This window comes from Babylonia areolata, chromosome 23, assembly GCF_041734735.1.
Source record: "Babylonia areolata isolate BAREFJ2019XMU chromosome 23, ASM4173473v1, whole genome shotgun sequence".
In the NCBI taxonomy this organism is placed as follows: Eukaryota; Metazoa; Mollusca; class Gastropoda; order Neogastropoda; family Buccinidae; genus Babylonia; species Babylonia areolata.
In genome coordinates this window covers 20,331,012-20,336,011 of record NC_134898.1, presented here as the reverse complement: position 1 = coordinate 20,336,011, position 5,000 = coordinate 20,331,012, and the positions used below count along the sequence as shown (strand labels likewise).

The 5,000-nt window shown below is 42.3% G+C and overlaps 1 protein-coding gene across 4 annotated transcripts in view; it reads right to left on the bottom strand.

Moving 5' to 3' along the window:
- The window catches only part of LOC143297728 (uncharacterized), a 248,167-nt gene that overhangs the window by 1,668 nt on the left and 241,499 nt on the right, over positions 1-5,000 (bottom strand). The window lies entirely within an intron of this gene.

Here is a 5,000-nt window from a genome sequence, read left to right as displayed (position 1 = left end):
TGTATTTTTGTGAGTGAGTCTTATTGTTGTTGTTGCTGTTGTGTGTGCGTACACGTGTGTATCCGTGTCCAGCAGTGGGGTTGGGGTGTGGGGGGTATATTTTCTGCAGTGCTCGTTCGGTATGAATATGGCATCGAGCCTGCTGTGGCTGTAAACTCCCCAGGGTTGAATGAGTTAACCCTTGCTGTGCTAAAATCCGTCAACGAGAAACCTCTGTAGTTGCCTATTACGTGCTCTTTGTCTCAATCTGGCTCCAGGTAAGTCCATGCTCTTGATGTTTCACCGGTGGCCGGCTCTTCGCATAGCGTTTCTTGTTTGGCCTCTCTTTCGTTTCTTCCTTGGAAAAAATGTCACGCAACATCAGTTATTGATGAACTGGACAACAAGCAAATCTTTTACAAAGTCCTGTCTTTGGCTTCTCTTTCTCTTTTCCTTTGGGGATTTACCAGCGGAACTGTGTTTAACTCTTTCCATACGAACGGCGAAAGAGACGACGTTAACAGCGTTTCACCCCAATTACCATCATCAAAATATTGCAAGCGGAAGGCTCTTATACTGAAGACGTGAATGTTGACAAAGAATACCACAATTCTGACGACGGAAGCTAAAGGTTTGGTCATTCAGACACCCACTGGACATCCGAAGGGTCTGTGTAGAGAAGAGAGGACTGGCCGTACTGAGTGAGTTAAGACTGGTTTTCGTAGTGCGTGACTGCCCGATCCCTACATTCCATCTTCTTTCGATTCCACTTTCAACTGGCAGTTGGTGTGTCTTCTTCAACAGGTCGATGCCGCTGATCTTCTCTGGTCAATGGGTCTGGAGGATTCTTTTTAGGCATCCGTTTAACGTCTGTTCTTTCTTGTGCGTACTTTTTTGTCATCCGGCAATGTGTCAGCACGGTATTTTCGTTTTGTTTTGTTGTTATTTGGTTTTGTTTTGTATCTTTGTTACGTCTAATCATCTTCCAATTTTCAGCACCGTTGTTCTTTTTGCCATCAGCCAATCTCTTAGCACCATTGTTCTTTTCGCCATCCGCCAATCTCTTAGCACCATTGTTCTTTTCGCCATCCGCCAATCTCTTAGCACCATTGTTCTTTTCGCCATCCGCCAGTGTCTCAGCACCGTTGTTCTTTTTGCCACCCGCCAGTGTCTCAGCATCCTTGTTCTTTTTGCCACCCGCCAGTGTCTCAACGTCCTTGTTCTTTTTGCCATCCGCTAGTGTCTCAACGTCCTTGTTCTTTTTGCCACCCGCCAGTGTCTCAGCATCCTTGTTCTTTTTGCCACCCGCCAGTGTCTCAGCATCCTTGTTCTTTTTGCCACCCGCCAGTGTCTCAGCATCCTTGTTCTTTTTGCCACCCGCCAGTGTCTCAGCATCCTTGTTCTTTTTGCCACCCGCCAGTGTCTCAACGTCCTTGTTCTTTTTGCCATCCGCTAGTGTCTCAGCATCATTGTTCTTTTCGCCATCCGCCATTGTCTCAGCATCCTTGTTCTTTTTGCCATCCGCCAATTTTCAACACCATTGTTCTTTTTGCCATCCGCCAATTTTCAACACCATTGTTCTTTTTGCCATCCGCCAATTTTCAACACCATTGTTCTTTTTGCCATCCGCCAATTTTCAGCGCCATTGTTCTTTTTGCCATCCGTCAATGTCTCAGCATCAATGTTCTTTTTGCCATCCGTCAATGTCTCAGCATGGTTTTTTTTCTCTCTGTTGCTTTTTTTTGTTGTTGTTGTTGACCGCCAATATCTCAGCACGATTTTATGTTTTTGTCTTCTGTCCATGTCTCAGCACGATACAGCATCATCAGCAGCAGTATAAGAATAAAACAAAAAAGAACGTCCTTCCCCCCCCCACCCCACCCCCACTCCATTCCCCCGCTCGCCCCCATCACCCCCTACCCCCTCCACACCGCGCCACCCCGCCTCAGTTCCTTCCGTTCCCCTTCTGCATGTTTTTACCTTGGGTAGTTTTTGGTCTGGAATCGTGACAGGATTTATAACTCTTCAACACCTTCACGTTTTTTCTTTATGACTGCTCTCCCCTTTATCTCTTATCGGTGTTACTGGATATTTCTCGAAGCCGTTGCTTCAGCAGGCGTAACAAGGATAAATTGTATCTGAAGAGCACGATTTTATTTTTGTTTTTAGACATTTGGAGCTTGTCCTAATCCGTTTATCGAATAGTGTCGTAACTTCTTGTGTTTTTTTGTGCTCTAATTTGCAATTTGAGTTTGGTTCCACCCCTACCATTTTCCCCACAATGAAGTCTTGTTTAATGTCCAGTCACACATATCGGTGATTGAAGACAATTTGTTAGAGTATTAATATATACATTTAAGTATTATTTTTTTTAGAAGGAGAGGGGGAGGGGGATGAATGGTGAGCTGGGGGAAACCGGGTATATGTGGGAAGGGGGGTGGGGTGAAATTCTAAACAAATATCTAAATACAATTACAGAAAAAAATGTGTGGAGTTTTACTTATAATATCTCGTAGATATCTATCTATCTATGTGTCCGTCCGTCCGTCTGCCTATTGATTACTTTGGGCAGCTGCAACACAGAATGTCTGGACGACAAGCAGTCTCCCAAAGACCAGTTTTAGGCCAATGCATACAAGGCAGAAATGCATCAGAAACGTTCCATCGACAGCAAATCAGTAAATCAATCATCAGCGTCGTCAGTGAGGTAAAAACAAAACAAAATGCAGACACACAGACACACAGACACAGACACAGACACAGACACACACACACACACACACACACACAAGTGTTGTTGGATCAACAACAACCAGCGGTGTTGTCATCCATCACTCAAACCACCTGCCCCGTTGACAGGGAGACAATCAGCAGAAGGGAGAGAACTTCCTTGTTTGGAGTGACTGAGCATTCTCTCCCTCTGTTCACAAGTCAACAAGAACAGCAGTAACAAAAATGAAATAAAATAAAATAAAATAAAGAAAAGAAGAATAAAGGTTAGATTTTATTTTTAGCCTTCAGGGCCTTGGCCAGATTCCAGAATCTAACAGAAGATTTAATATATTTATACACTACAGCTCCACCCATTTGTTTGTATTTTTTCCTGCGTGCAGTTTTATTTGTTTTTCCTACCGAAGTGGATTTTTCTACAGAATTTTGTCAGGAACAACCCTTTTGTTGCCGTGGGTTCTTTTACGTGCGCTAAGTGCATGCTGCACACGGGACCTTGGTTTATCGTCTCATCCGAATGACTAGCGTCCAGACCACCACTCAAGGTCTAGTAATATTTTATTTCAATATAAATGTAAAGTGTATAGTTGCATGCGTTCTCCCACGTCAGTTACGACAATGAATGACGAAAATTGGCCAATGCTACGTGTCTTATCCTGGGTGTCAGAATGGTTAAGACACGTATGTGCCATTAGTTCTCGTAAGCATTTGAGTTCGAATTTCGGTCACGCTCTCTCTCTCCCAAGTTTGACTGGGAAATCACACTGAGCGTTTACTTATTCGGGTGAATTCGTTCTCAAAAAGACCCCATGGCAACAAAAATGTATTTAGAAAATATTTTGAAGAAATCCATTCTGATAGGTACACAGATATATGCGCATGCGCACTCCAGGTCTGAGAAAGCGCGTTGTGTTGTGCTGCTGGTCAGGCAACTGCTTAACGAATGTGGTGTAGGGTATTTGTCCGAACGCGGTGACGCCTCCTTGAAAAAACTCCAAAAAAACTTAAGCTGAAATTGATTCTAATCCTGATCCCAGCAATTCTGTTGAGCTCTCTCCTCAGAGCGAAACAGCCGTTTCGCTTACCTTTTCTTGATTGCGATGGAAATTAAAAAAAAAAAAAATTTTTTTGCTTCAAAATCTGCACTTTTTTCAGGAGTGCTCAGCTTGATTCTGCCATACACATACAGTCACTCTAAGCCTCGTTCTGTTGCAATTCCAGCACCAGCAATCAACAGTTAGCAATCGAGGACAAGTCGACGAGAGACGAAACAGCAATGCGCTTTTGAAAGTCTTTTCAAACCAGTGGAGTATCAAATTTAATTAAAAAAAAAAAGAAGAAAAAAAAAAGCAGACAGAGAGTTAAAATTTTATCGGATCCGTTCAGCTCAGCTTTTCACAAGAAACTTCTAAAAGTTCAACAAAGATCTTTCATTTTTATTGTTCTGTCGTTTTAGGCAAACTAGAAACTTGATTGCTAATGCGTTGTTTTCATTTCCGAAAGTCCAAATCGTTCGAAAGGTCAGATTCGGTATTAGTTGAAATTGCATCGCATCGATGCAGGGCACTTAAGAAATATTCAAATGCGCAGTTTCATTCTTTTTTTTTTTTTTTTTTTTTTTTTGGGGGGGGGGGGGGGGGTGAGGGGGGGGGTGTATGGGGGTCTCTTTCTGCTTATGAATTTTTTCTTTAATAAAATTCTTTCCGTTAAAAGATTATTTCGAAAACGACACTCACAACTGACACAGAAATATAGAGAGAGACGCACCGAAAGAGTTCAGTTTGAAGTGGGATAAGCGTAATTATACGCTTCTTTATGTCCAGCCCACAGGGCAAACAGGAAAAGGAGAGACAGATAGATACATAGATAGATAGAGAGGAACGGAACGGAACGGAATGGTTTATTCACATATAGGCCTCAGTCCCAAGTGAAGGGGTTAATATGAACATTATGCAACTCAATAAGACAACATAAGCAAACAAGCATAAATGCAGAAAACAAAACATAATTATATTCATTTCACGAAGTGACTATTTCTCTAAGTTTGAAAGCCTTATACAAAAACAAGGAAAAATCACGAACGTCCTTACTGTTGCTTGACGCCATTGACAGACTTAATTTAAACAAAGAGGGATGTTTGTAATATTTTGCTTTTATAAACATAAATCATTCGTATCCCCTTTAGCTAGATAGAGAGGGAGAGAGAGAGAGAGAGAGAGAGAGAGAGAGAGGGAGAGAGAGAGAGAGAGAGAGAGAGAGAGAGAGAGAGCTCCCAAACGAAAAATAAAAAG